Here is a 14,919-nt window from a genome sequence, read left to right as displayed (position 1 = left end):
GAAATGATCTGACAAGGGGTAAGTTATATGAAGCTCCACCTCTTCATTTAAGCCCAACCTTTGCCACTACAGATATTGTCTACAAGTCCTGCATGTGTCAACCACTGTCACCATTCTGGAAGAATACAGAAATGGGAACTTATCCAGACTCCTAGTCCAGAAAAAAAAACAAAACACAAAAATAAACAAACAAACTTTTATTAGCTTTTGACCACAGGGACAAGAAAGACCTTGTGTGTTCTTCTACAAGCAGAAATCAATAGATACCTAGACATACCACAGAATCTTTTAACATTTCTGTATCAGAATTACAACTGATATTCCTGTGTCAGAAGAATTACAACTGGCATTCCCATGTCAGAAGAATTACAACTGAACTGAATTCCTATTTCCTGCCACTGATACTGTCAGCCTTAGAAATGTGGAAACTTGATCAAGTTGTGACCGCATTAACACTAGGACAAAGATAATACAATGCAAATTGCCCAGGGAATCTTAGAGACTTCTGGAGAATCTGCCCTTCAGGCAAAGTTCACTCTGCAGATAATAATGCAGTTCTGAGTTCTGTGGGTCACAGCTTTAGAGACTTGTTGGCAAAAAAAAAAAAAAAAAAAAAAAAAAAAAGAAAGAAAGAAAGAAAAAGGAAAAAAAGAAAAAAAAGGAAAAAAAGAAAAAAGAAAAAAATTATGTTGAAATTGATTAGCAAAAAGAATATCATGACTCCATGACTCCAAAATTTTGCTTTCATACTTAATCAAACAACAGGTAGCTTTCTTGCTGGAATCTTACATTTCAGCAGAATTTAAATCTATATTTTTTTCAGTTACAGAGTTTTTCTTTAATTGCTATCAATTTTTGTTCATTTGTTTAAAAACTGTAGATGTGCTATCTTTTATTTAAAGGAGAGAAACATTGATGTTTTATAAGAAAAAGAAATGAGAGAGAAATAATTCTTTTTAGTATTTGTTCATATTTTTGTCTTCAAGAAGAAATCAAATCTGTACATAATGGAATATCACAGGTTAAATCCTGTTTGTTTCTATTTCCCTATACATCCCTATATAAGAGGCCTAGTGGCTCTTAACACAATGAGAAAGAAAGAAAATAATTAAAAATGATTGTCATAAAGAAAAAATGAATGAGATAGATAACAGCTGGAAAATGTATTCCAGGGTCTAGCTTTGTTTTCTTTCTGTTTATTATTGGTGTGATTTGGGCACATAAAGCCATGTCAGGTGGCATTGGCAAGAACATGGCTAATAAGACCTATCAGATAAAGGAGCTATAAAGATTTGATAAGATCACACTATATGCCTGACATATAATAGGTGCCCTGTAAATACACTGCACCTTCAACTAGTAATTAGACTCTTTGAATTGTGGAACGGTTTACTGTTGGCTTTTCTACCTCTAGCTTGTTTGTAAGTGAAATCCACTGTCCCTCTCAGGAATGAATGCTTTTCCAGCCAGCCTCTTATGCTGCCTCTCCTGACTCACAGTGTCAAATTCAGGGTTCCTTGCTCATCTGTCTTTCTCTCTGGCTAGACTGTGAGCTTCTGAGGATAAAAATGGTATTTTTATTCACCTCTCTGTTGTCAGGACTCAGCACAGAGGCTGATATATTAATTAATATTTGTGCAATTCAAAAAAAAAAAAGAACCAAATGGGTGGGTTCCTCAAAATATGTTATAGGCATTGTTTAATTTCTTTATTAAATTATTTAAATTTCTGGTCCTGAGTAACTTGTAAATAATAGAAATTACTCTTCCTGACTCTTGGAGCTGAGAAATCTAAGATCAAAGTACTTACAGACTCAGCATCTGATGAGAATTCACTCCCTGGTTCACAGAGCCTTTTTCTGTTTCCTCACAGTGTAGTGGGAGACAGTTTGATAGCCCTCTAGAAGCTCTTTTAATCATAAGAATACTACTGTCATAATATAATAAAATCCCAATGCTCCACCTCCAATTGCCACCTTTGGGGATGAGGATTTCAGTTCCTAACATGAGCATCAAAAAGAAGTTTTCTTTTGATCGGGAAGTCCAGTTAGAGTGCTCCTGGAACAGCGAGGAGTGCATTTTGTACTCGCCCCTTACTCTGCTTCCTTTGGTTGGTTTCCTATTGGTACATACTGAGTCATGCTTCTTTTTGGTGGCAGAGTAGTTGCAAGAGCCCTCAGATTTACATTTATCTTCCTACTAGACCCAAAGCAGTAGGACCCTAAGTGTATCAGAATTGCAGATCTTTGGTCTTCAAGCCTAAAGAGAGGCAGGAAGAACATGCATGCTCTGAAAAAGGCAGCTTCCCAAAGTAAATCGGGTATGGCTACCAAAAGAGGAAATGAAATAAATGCCAGGCAGGCATTTGGAAAGAAACGTGCCTTTTACAGTTCCCCACCAGCCGGCAGTCTAATGTGCTCTGCATCACTTCCTTGACCTTTGAGTTTCCACTAATGTTAACCACGTGCCTCCTTCACCCCATATCTAGCTAACCACAAATGCCTGGCACTATGAGGAAATTCAGTCGCTACCTCATGTTTCCATGGACCGTTCTGTTGGGCGAGCCTTGGCCCAATTCTGCCATCCTCAGTCACATCTCCAGTTTTCTCTCTGTTCTTGGTGCTAGAGTTTAAAGGCTTCAGGTAAAGACACCCACATCTTTCTCCACAGTGCAAGACCAATGGAGTCAGGAAGTGGAGATACTCAAGGTCACTCTCACCTGATGCAGGTGCTTGCATCAAGGTATACATGAGTGGCAGGTGTTGCGGGCAACCCACCCAGCACCTGCCTGCCCCGGGGCTCAGGTTTTGACCATGTATGGACACAATCCCAGCTCCTAGCTGGCATGTCATCATTCTTCACCAAAACTCTATAACCCCCCAGCCCCCCTTACTTTAGCCCAGATGCATGACTTCACTGACCTCCACCTGTGAGATCGGTGAACCTGCCTGAGAACTGCGTCCTACTAAACGTGTCTGTATCTACTTTTAGTCTGGTCTAATCTGGCCTGTATTTGAGTCACCAAGGAAGAGAAAATGCCCATTAGCAGGAATGGGCTTCCTGGTGTGGTATGGCCTGGTCCTGGGCAGACTGACCTGCCTGACCACAGAGTACTGCTCACTTGTGGCTTTTCCCCTTGAAGCCCAGTCCAGGAAAGGCTCAGCAGCACCAAGAGGCACAGAGGCTGCTTTGCAGACATGTGGACTGAAAGAGAAAAACAGGGAGGGATCAAGTCAGGGATCATGTCCCTCTTTCTCCAGAGTTAGCCAGCCAGGAAAGCCTCTGCTCTCCTAGAAGAGAAAGATAGGATACATGAGAAAGAAGGCCTGGAGTCTTATCCTTATATGTAGTGACAGACAGACAGACAGACAGGGAGTCTTGTGCCCTAGCAACAGCCTTCCTGCCCACCCCCTCACTCCCCTACCAACACACACACATACACACGCACACACACACAAACACACACACACACAAACACACATACACACAAACACACACACACACACACACACACACATCTCCCATAGCTCTAAAAGCTATCTCTCCACATGCTGTTGCCTGAGTTACAGCTTTGCATCTGGTTTGTTCACACATCTCTGGTGCTGCAATTCTAGCAAAGAAAGCTTCATTCTCCAGTCACAATTTTTGCAAACAATCAGAAGCAATCACTGAAGAAGTTGCTGCTCTTTGGACCTGGTCAGGAAGGGCCCAATGTGCATCTCTCATACAGAAAGGCAGTATATGAAAAGAACACGGAGAGCAAAGGGCAAGGATCTGACCCATAAAACCAACTTGATGGCAGCTCCCTTCTCTTCCAGAAAACAAAGTGTGCAAACTGCCAACAACGATTTCTGCTGACTCGTGGCTTCTCTGCTTTTTTTTTTTTTTTTTTACATCAAGTGCTATTGTTCACCCTTGGGATTTATGGTAATTCCACTCCCCGAGAGATATCTCTGCAAGAATGCCCATAAACCTCAGCTGCACCATTTTGTTTCTCCTCACTAATTATTTTTCCTCCCAGTTAGCCATCAGCAATTTTTAAAGTCAGAAGCTATTGCCTAGATACAGTGGGGTGTGAGACCTACGATCAGGGATTCAGCATACATCTAATTAAGGGTAACTCAGGCAATACAGACATATGAACCTAGTATGCACAACAAAGTCCTCTGGGCACCATGGGAAAGTAGGATAAAGCAATCAATGGTGCCTAACTTTGAAGAGATAGCTGTTCCCAACGCTATCTAGTGAATACAGAATGACCTAGCCACACAAGTGCATTTTAATACAGTATTTCTTGTTCAAGATATTTCCAACTACATCCAACAGAGTCATCTTGATGAAGTCACAAGGGGGACATCCCTTTCTCTTCCTGGTGTTAGGAAAAGCTAGGTTTCTGATGACAACTTACTTTGTTTCCAATCAACAAACTGAAAATCTCATGAATTAATGTCATCTTCACTTTACATTTTGCCTAACAGGGAGCTCAATCCCAATAAAAAGATATTTTACATACAACCCTTGGACCTGATTCATTTACCCCTGAATTGTGATGTGTTCACTGGGCACCACATCCTCAGTTTTAGACAGAGACCCTGGCTACCATCTTTTCATCCATCCCTGAATTGTAATCTGTTCACTGGGGAACACATCATCAGTTTTATCAGAGACCCTGGCTACCATGTCTTCATCTGTCCCTGAATTGTGATCTGTTCACTGGAAACTGCAGCATCACAGTTTTGGTCAGAGGCCCTAGCTACCATCTCTTCATCCATCCCTGTATTGTGTTCTCTCACTGGGTACCACAGCATCATAGTTTTAGAGAGAGGCCCTAGCTACCATCTCAGCTTCTCTGATCAGGCCCACTGAAGATGTTTACCATTTTAGAAAATTGGCAACTGTTCACGCACAAACATGGGACGGGGGCTGAGATGATCTAACCTATCAATTTGGGGTAGAAGGGAGTTGACTAGAAAAACTTCTCTAGAAAGGGGCTTGAGTGTAGACCAGCTTGTGTGCTGCCAAGAAGGGTCACAGCATTCCAGAGTCCTATAGAAGTCACCAACAAGGATTTCCTCCCAGCACCTGAATTGAGGCAGGAGGATAGAAAGAATTATACTGTTGTTTTCTTGTCTTTCCTAGTGCTGTTCATGCCTAGTGTATCATCCCTCTTGACAAATAGCATTCAGTGAGCAGACACTTTGACATCTAGTGTGCTGCAGAGAGAAACTTGGGTAGTATGGAGTAAGAGAGCAAAGTTACTAAAAAAGAGAGGCCTGCCCCTAGTGGAGAGGCATTGCAGGTATGTCTGTTACGTGTATTCAGTAGGTGGCAAAAAAGAATGAGGCTATGTCTGTGCTCAGTGTTCTAACCTATGAATATCTGAATCATTAGTAGCCTAACATTCCTTGAAAAAAGTGAGCCTGAGACAACTACCAGTCCAGTTCTTCACAGGTCCAGACTGCTCCTAGGGCAGGGAGCAAACCCAAGACTAGGCCTGGGACCATAGGCCCCAAGTATGAGTGAGCCTGAGACAGACGACCCTCACATGGGTGCCAGACAAGGATCTAGCCAGAGATGACCACCAGTCTGCTGCCACACTGGTCACAGGGGACAGACATTGCCCCAGGTGACCCCTTCCCTGTGCCATAATGTAATCAGTAGGGCATAGCTCTCCTGAGGTGAGCCCAGACATTCCAACACCCTAGGCACCACTAGGAGGAAAAAGTAAGTGATGGAGAAATGGAAGACAAACAGAAGCAGAACGATGTGGGCACAAGGAAGAAAAGCAGAACTGGAGACTCAAGGATACTGAGGAACATTTTGATGTGAGTAGCCAGTGATGCCACCTAGAACCATGGTGAGGTCCTGGCCTGTGCTGCCACAGGAGCCATATCTGAGTTCGTGGGCCCTGCAGCAGCAGCAGCACATGTCCCTGGTCTGGGCTGCCATTTGAGGACATGTTGATTTCTTAGAGCAGTGTAAAACCGGCCCCACCCCTCAGCTGGGCATCCTGAGAGGGCTGGCTCTGGGGACCTGTGAACAGAAGAGCTGATGCCACCCCTACTCAGCTACAATACTCAGGAGAGCAACCCACACATTATGGGAGTTGCAGGTTAACCGGCCTGAGTGTACAGATGTGGGAGAGCTGACCCTGCCATGTGTCTCCTGTGTGGTGGCATGGACAAGGGAGAGATACCCTCCACCCCCTCACTCCATGAGGCAGATGGAAGACCTGGCCCTAGGGTGATGAAAAGCAGAATAACTGTCCATGCCCCTCACCTGCTGCAGTGCTCAGGAGACTGGGCCCTGTACCTTGCCTGGACAGCACAGTAGAGCTGGCCCTGAATGTGGGTGTGAGTGCAGGGGAGCCAGCTCTGCTCCTTGTCTGCTGTGCAGTGGAACAGACAAGGAAAAGGTGTCCTGCTCTCCTCCCTCATCCCCGCCACCTATGCCAGGCAGGATAGCTGGCCCCAGGGTCATGAGAATGGGAGAACTGACCCTGTCCTTCATTGCCTGCAATACTAACTCCAGAAAGCAAGGGTGAGCGCTGTACCTCTCTCTCTGGGCCTCAGGGTAGAGCTGGCCCTGGTTGTGGGAGCAGAGCTGCTGGTGAGCCAACCCTGAGGGTTTGAGAGACGGAGGACAGGCAGGCTCACCAGCTCAGATATCTATCAGGCCCAGAACCAAGGCTTTGAATTGACCCACCCCAACATCTACACCATTGATGAACTGCTAGAGTGCATGAAGAGGGGCAGGCAGTCTTACAGATCCAAAACTACAGGATCTCAATGATGCAGAACAACAAGGATGTCCAAGAGGATCCCAGTGAGGTTCCGGTATGAATAGAATAGCCAAAGCCAGAGGCCTTATACCAGACCAACAAATCATCTCACTGTGACACACTACAGCTTCTACAATGAGATCTTTTTTTCTTATGTTGTGGGAGGAAGTTGCAAGGATGGAGGGCAGGTATGAGGGGAGGGAGAAATGAGTGGGATTGGGATGCATGATGTGAAATTCACAAAGAATCAATAAAAAAATAAAGTTAATAAAAGGAAAGAGAGAGGAACCTGGAGCTGCAGCCAGAATAGGCCACCTGTAAGGACGGACGTGCAAGGAGTGAAGTACTTCAGCAAAGCATGAGCTTGGATGTGTCTCTTAAGCACCACAGTCAGGATTCAAACACAACACTTGAATCTCTAAACCAGGCTGGAAGGAAGAATGAGGTAGGCCAGTTGTGGAAAGACTGACATTCTCCTGAGTTGGGTAGGATGTGGGAATCCCTGGTCCCTTACCACTGTTCTCTGAGGTACCATCATACATCATACCTTACAACTGCCTCCTTGTCCTCACCCACTCAATGTACTAGCAAAGTACATTTGAACGTTGTACTAGCAGAACCTGCATTCAATTTTTTCCCTCCACCTCCACCTAAACCAGACCACTGTCACCTCCTGCCTGGACAACTGTCCAGACCCTAAGATACAAAAGGGAAGCAGACCAGATAGATGTAGGAAAAGTGATGAAAATGGAGATCTTTATATTAAGAAAAATAACTGCAATTCAGAATGCCAAACATCACATTTTTCCCACATGCAGAGTCTTGGTGTGTGTGTGTGTGTGTGTGTGTGTGTGTGTGTGTGTGTGTGTGTGTGTGTGTAAAAGAAACTATGAAATGGGAAGAAGCGACCTTAAGAGAAGATAGAAGGAGGGAATCATTAAAAACATGTGGCATTAAAAGAGAAAAGAGGGTTATTTGAGAAAGGGCACCAACAAGAGGGGGACAGAGTGATGGCAGGATGCCGGGGGTATGAGTAAAGCAGAGTGGTGTGCGTGTATGACAATGCCATAAGGAAATGCAGTGCTTTGCTACGCTAACTTCAACAGCTCCTAGCCAAAAAAGAAGGAAAGGAAGGAAAGGAAGGAAGGAAGGAAGGAAGGAAGGAAGGAACGAACGAACGAACGAACGAACGAACGAACCTTTCTAAGGAAGAATGGGAGAAAGGGAAGGACAAAATGAAAAGAAAGGAAGGAGGGAGGAAGGAAAAGTGAAAAGATAAGTCAATAAGTTGCCACAGAAAAGACATGTTTCTGCATCCTGACTCTCAGGTGTTTAAGAAGAAACTTTTAGAGTTTTGAGTCACTGAGCAGCCTGACAGGTGAGCTCTGGACCAAAACTCTTAGGACCTATTTCTCATCACATAGCCTGTCCCTAAGAATCCTTCGCATTAATCCTTCCATGCCTGAGACTTCCAAGGTATGTCTGTGAGAATATTCAGACCAGGAAGGTCTTATCAGCAGAGGAAAGGCAGCTCTGCCACATTCTGACAGGACAGTGATGGCTATTCTACAACCACATAGAAGGCAAATACCCTCAGAGAGGGTGGAGAAGAGAAGCATTCTGCATTAAATGTTTCAGTTCGAGAGCATTTCTAGCATCTGGCCTTCAGCTACAACAGACTGAAAACAGAATCTTGTCTGTTCCATCCATCTCCCAGGCTCTTAGCTACCTCTGATTTCTACTAAGCTGGCAAATACTTCCCTTTAACATCGGGGCTTCTTAGAATCTATGACCCTGGTGCAGTAGACCTTATATCCTCCTGCTAAAAAAGAAAATAACAATGAAGCTGCTTATGTGTTCACGCAGGAAGGCTGCAAGATATTCCAGAGGCTGTTGTAAGCATCTTTGGAATATTATAATATTGTACCTTTTCATTTTCCTACAAGTATTATGATCCACTTTACAGATTAAGAAACTAAAGCACAGAAAGATGTGAAAATATGGCCAAGCTTATACAATAGGTAAATATCCATTTTTTTTCAAAAACTACATCTAAAAGAACAAAAGGCCTGACCCAGCTGTCAAAAACTTGCATATCCTCACATTGATTTTATGAGTTATGAAATAGTTATTTGTTGACCCCCTATATATCAACAAGCTCACTGAATTCATACAACAGCTACATAAGGTGGCTATCAGGTGACCCACAGGAAACACTGGCTCAAAGGGTTTTTGTTTTGTTTTGTTTTGTTTTTTCAATTCAGGTGTAAGTCTTCTCATTTCTTTCATGTCTTCACTCTGCTAATACTCCATACCCACTCTCCAAAAGCCTACCCTAGAGATGCCAGAACCCAGAAACCCGCCTCCTGCTTTCCCTGTGGCCCACTTCTCCACAGCATCCTCTGCGAGCTTGTCCGTGTTCTCTCAGAAGGACAGCTCAGCTCCTCCTTCCTCTAGTTCTCCTCAACAACTCAGATTCCATTGGCCTTTAATTCCCAAATAAAAGCCATCACCTAAAAACACAGGATTCTAGAGACATGAGCAGCATAAGGATGCAGTCCAACGAAGGTCTCTACCCTTTTATTTTAGAGGTGGGGAAAACTTGAGGTTCCCTGAAAACCCTAGCCAAGCTAAACCCTGACACTCAGCCTCTTTCATTGGTTGAGTTTATTTCTTCCCAATGATGCCCTCACAGCCGAAGCCATATATCTGTCCAAAGTTTCTCTAGCTGTGTCTTTTGTATCTTTCTCTCCAACTACCATATTTAAACTGTCAGACATTCAAGAAGGGAGGCCCTTAAGAATAATGAGGGCAAAACCCCTTCTTTTCCTATGGAGATGCTAAGCTGAAGGAAGGAAAAGGGCTTGTCAAAGTCCCCCTACACCAACCAGGTTAGAATTCCTAAGACCAGTCCACCCTCTGCTCCCAAATACAGCTGGCAGCTGATTGCCCTCACTTCCTAGAGATGTCTGCTAAAGACTAGTTAGACGGTGTAAAAGGACCACCACTCATGCTAGGCAACCGAAAAGTAGCCATGAAGCTCACAAGCAAAGTAAACTTTTAGAGTTAAGACAGGATGGATCCACAGGTGCCAAGTAAACAAACAAAAAGTAATGACTGATTTGTGTTGAGTCATTGATAGTTAGTACTCATCAACTTCTTCAATACAGTGAGCTGTGTCAGAAACGGTGGTACTTACAGGCTGAGCATCCTAATCAAGAAATCCATAGTCCAAAATGACTTAAAATTAAAAACATTTTGAGGACTGACAAGATTCTCTAAAAGGCTACTATGAAAGGGAGAATCCATCTCCTCGTCTGAAGAGCCCCCTGATAAAGTCCCCTAATCCCAAGCGGCCATCCCTAATGGTCATTCCTAAGCACATATACACAAGAACAACACAACATGAACCCAGCATGTTCTACTTGTATACACTTACCCACAGATATGTAACAATAAGATTAAATAAAAATAAGCAATAAAATAATTAAAGAACATGAGGTCCTGAATCTGAGAGGAGAAATGGGGAGGGAGGCTTAAAGGGAAAGGGGCATATTGAAATGACACAAATACTGTATTTGTGTATTAAACTCTCACAACTTTTCAAAAAGATTGGGATTGAGGGGGTAGGTTTTGGTTTTTGGTTTAACATGTTTTTTGTTTGTTTTGAGACAGATTGTTTCTATGTAGCCCTAGCCAGCCTGGAACTCACAAAGATATGGCTACCTTTGCCTGTCAAATACTAAGATTAAAGGTGAATCCTACCACACCTAGCAAAAATTATTTTTAAAAACTTTAGAATATTTTAATTTTGGATTTAGTGATGGAGAACACTGAACTAAAAGAAACCTGTGCAAATATTCCAAAATCTGAAAGTCTTTAAAAACTGAAACCCCTTGATCGTAAGCATCTAGAACATAGGATATTCAACATGTAACCCTATTTTACTAACAAAGATAAAATACTTCACCCAAAGTCACATAGCCAACCAATGTTGAGATGAGTGATCCCAGCATGTCCAGCTCCTAACTAAAGTGCAACGCCACTGTAACACACATCCTTTTAGCTCCTTCTCTCGGCATGAACTCCTTGAGGGCAAGACACTGTGTCTTGCTCACTTCACTTTGCCCACTGCCCAATGGAAAGAATTAATACCATTGGCCTAAGCTCAAGTGAACTGGATGTCTCTTATCACAGTACAGGGAGAACATGGCCACTGTCTCATTATTAACAGGATATCCAGGATGGCTTCTCATACCTTCTCAGAATAGATAAAAGACCATGGCATCATCCACACCACTGAGTCACCACAGTTACTACTTAAGATAATGTTTGCACTGACGCCCAGTAAGCAGCCAACACCAGTGGCAGTGTGATTAGCAGCAACAGGGAAAACAAAACCAGAAAACAAATGCCACTGGAGCTGGCTAAACTGCACATGCTCAGAAATCAAGCTCTGAAAAGAAAGAGATTGTATCTGCTTAGACCAGAGGGGAAGTGAAATAATGTCATATAGCTCTTAAATTAAAAAAAAAAAAATACTAGTCTCCAATTCCATTGGATTATCATAAGGGAAGACTACCTCCGAGGTCTAATGCCCGAGTCTGCCAAAGACTTGCTCTATGACCTTGAACATGTTACATAGCATCTCTGGGCCCCTTTTTTCAAGCATAAAATGAGGCATTTGAACTAAATTATCTCCAGACCTCCTTCCAGGCTTAAATAATAATCACTCTGAGCAACTGGGAACCAAAAGTCTTTCAGTACATCTGGCTTCTTGGTGGGGGGCTGACTGGCGGCAGAACTAAGCTCTCAGAAGACATCTTGGCCTTGGGAGGTTTTGGTTAATTGTGACAATAACTCACAGTGAGGTGGTTTTTACCATTTTGTGAAGATTTTACTTTCTTCTGTTCAAACCTGATAAGCAACAAGGCTAGGATTCCAGTCTATAATTGGCCATCCTCACTGCAGAAGTGCTGGGCATATCTGGAATTATTCAGCCATAAGTAACAGTTTGCCAGATCCATGGGGTTAAGGCAAAAGATGCTTCTAGAAGTCTAGAAGCAGGCAGCCATAGTAACAGTGCCAATAGGAATGGGGTCTTTGTTCCCCTTTCTTTCTCTAGGCTCCACATTCCATGGAGTCAATTCCCCCTCCCCACCCCCATAAAGTGCCAGCTTCCTTTTTTCAAGGCTCACACTTGCATGGTGTCATATGACCAGCTATTACTACTACAAGGCAAGACAAACTGGGAAAGCTCTGTTTCCTGCCTGTATTGATTTTTTAGGACTGTTGCAACCCAGAAGCACAGGCTGGATAGCGTACAGGGTAACTGTCCAGAGTTGAGATGTGGCAAGGTAGTTTCCTCCCAGGCTGAGAATAAAAGTTATATTCCGAGTCTCCAACCTTCCTTGTTGGTTGTCATCTACTGTGTTGCTTTGTCTTCTCTCCACATGTGTCTTTGTGTTCAAAGTTCCCCTTTATTCTTTTTTTTACTTTATGTGTGCATGTTTATAAGCATGTAAACATATACATGTAGATTCCTGGGCATATCTGTATACATGCATATGGAAGTTAGAGGTCAATGTTGGCTGTCCACTTCCATAACTCTCTCTCTACCTTATTTTCTGAGGCAGGATCTTACTGAATCTGGAACTTATAAATTGGCTAGATTGCATGGCCAGCACCCAGAGTTCCTCCTATCTCTGCCTCCCAGTAGAGGGATTACAGACACTGATGCCATACCCAGGCTTTTTTTAAAAATATATATTAGTTCTAAGGTCCTAGCTAACACCTTACCCCGGTGCTTGTATATCAAAGCTGGCCATCTGGCCAGCCTAAAGTTCCCTTTTTCATAAGGACACCAGTTGTGCTGGACTGAGTCTCCCCCTTAGTGACTTCATTCATGTTCACCTGATTACATTTACAAATATTCCCTCTCTGAATAAAGTGCCTTTCTGAGGATCTTCAGCACATGAATTTTGAAGAAATACAGTTCAAGCTCCAATTGTGGAGGCAACAAGGTTGAGGGAAGCAGGTTAGTGAGCACTGTCTGTGGCCAACAGTTAGGGGGTTGTTCAAACCTGATAAGCAACAAGGCTAGGATTCAAATCTCTAACTTTGATGAAAGATCTCTCTCTCTCTCTCTCTCTCTCTCTCTCTCTCTCTCTCTCTCTCTCTCTCTCAGTGTGTGTGTGTGTGTGTGTGTGTGTGTGTATGTGTGTGTATGTGTCTTGTCTGTCTCTGTCACTCTCTGTTGTGTAGAGTGGCTGAAGGACCCAAATCTAGATTCTGGTTCCATTGGTTAAATTTATACGTGCTGGCTGTGTAGCCTTGAACCAATTGCCTAAGTATGTTTCTAGCTTCAGTAAAAGAGACTCATTCAAAATTTAGTAAGTATGAACCTGAATCTCTTGATTGCCAGGCATTGTTCTCATAATGACAGTGGCCTAAATAGAATAAAACAAGCTTATTGAATAGTATAACTTCGAGACAGTTATTGATGAAATGAACCATCAATAAAATATGAACATAGAGCAAGCACTAAGGAAATGTTATCATCCAAGCAATGGTTATCATCTCCTCCCGCTTGATCTCAAGCTCTCTCAGGTTTACTTTAATCTCTCACTGCACAAGTGGGAGTTATGGTTGTAGATCAGCCATGGAAACTGCTTTGGCACTTACAACACTTGAGCTCACACTCCTATGTAAGATGTGTTTTCCATACATAAATCAAGAGATTGAAAGCACATGGCCCTGGATGCTCAACAGAGCAAAAACTATAAAAAGGCCGTATCTGTGGCCTGCACCACTGAGCAGATGGGCAAGCTGTGGCTCCAAGTTCAGCAGTTACAGCAAATGTTGAGAGAACGTGGAAAACTTGGAGGAGATACATACACACACACACACACACACACACACACACACACGTACACACACACATACACACACATGATCTATTTTGAAACACTGAGTCCACAATATGGTGTTTTAGGATGGGGAAGCTAAGATCTGTATTAGAGGAGGAAAGAGAAGATTGAACAAGAGTGACCGTGAAAAGAACAGAGAGAGAAAACTAATGTTTTATGATACTCTGCCAGACACCAGACACTTCATGTTCCTTATCTATATAAGTACCAAGAGAGGCAAATGGTATGACAGACAAGAAAAAAATTTCCAGATGTGAATTCCAACTGGATCATGCAACACTAAGTCATGGGCTATCTCTGGGAGACTACGTAAGCACCCTGGGTTGCTTTCCTTATTTGTTACAATAAAGGTTATTGGGCAATAGGAGGCTGGAGAGATGGCTCAGCAAGTAGGAGCACACATTGCTCTTGAGAAGGACCAGAGTTTGGTTCCCAGCACCAATGGCATATGACTCACAACCACCTCTCTTCTGGCACCCAGAGGCACCAAAATGAATGTGTCTCCCCTTTCATCACCACCCCACTATGCCCCCATACACATATATGCATAAATAAAAATAGTGTTAAAGGTTAAAGATAATAATGTCCAACACATATAATAGATAAAAAGTAATAAATAAATGTGTGTGGTCGATAAAGCACAATTGCTACTGCTGTGGGTTTTACCCCCTTTCTTTCTGCTTCTGCTGCACTGATGATCAAGTATATTTTAATGGAAGATTGGGTGATTCTAGAGCATTCTGTTAAAAGTCCTCTTGGCTGTTTACACGGGTTACTCTATTCTTCATCTCTGAACATACAGAACAGATGTTAGAGTATCCAGAGTGCTTCAACTAACAAGGTGTAACAAATGGGAAAACATTAATAATAAAGTTCCATAGTGAAAACGATAAAGCCACCATGCAATTGACTGCCAATACTATCAATCAACTTGAGTTGAAAGAAGAGAGCAGGATTATTTTAATCTGCAGTCCCTTCCTTCACATTCCAATCTTATCTCATATCCTGTTGTCCCCCAAAGACAAGAAGAAAGGTTCAGCTTTCCTCGGGTGAAGAACAGCTTCAACAATAGGCAGCTAATACCACCATTTGATGCATTAATACCTGAGCAAAAACTAATCCACTTATTTTAAATCAAATACTTCCTAATAAATGTATGCTTCCAGGTATTCTAAACCTCTTATTCAATGTCTTTTTAAAAAATAGTAAA

At 42.8% G+C, this 14,919-nt stretch overlaps 1 non-coding gene across 1 annotated transcript; it reads left to right on the top strand.

Moving 5' to 3' along the window:
* The first annotated feature begins 5,271 nt into the window (after positions 1-5,271).
* LOC127672258 (small nucleolar RNA SNORA17) lies at positions 5,272-5,402 on the top strand. Its single transcript, XR_007974912.1, has one exon. It is a non-coding gene; the product is annotated as a small nucleolar RNA SNORA17 (small nucleolar RNA).
* Positions 5,403-14,919: the final 9,517 nt, after the last annotated feature.

This window comes from Apodemus sylvaticus, chromosome 21 (assembly GCF_947179515.1).
Source record: "Apodemus sylvaticus chromosome 21, mApoSyl1.1, whole genome shotgun sequence".
Taxonomy (NCBI): domain Eukaryota; kingdom Metazoa; phylum Chordata; class Mammalia; order Rodentia; family Muridae; genus Apodemus; species Apodemus sylvaticus.
This window is presented reverse-complemented; position numbering and strand designations above follow the sequence as displayed.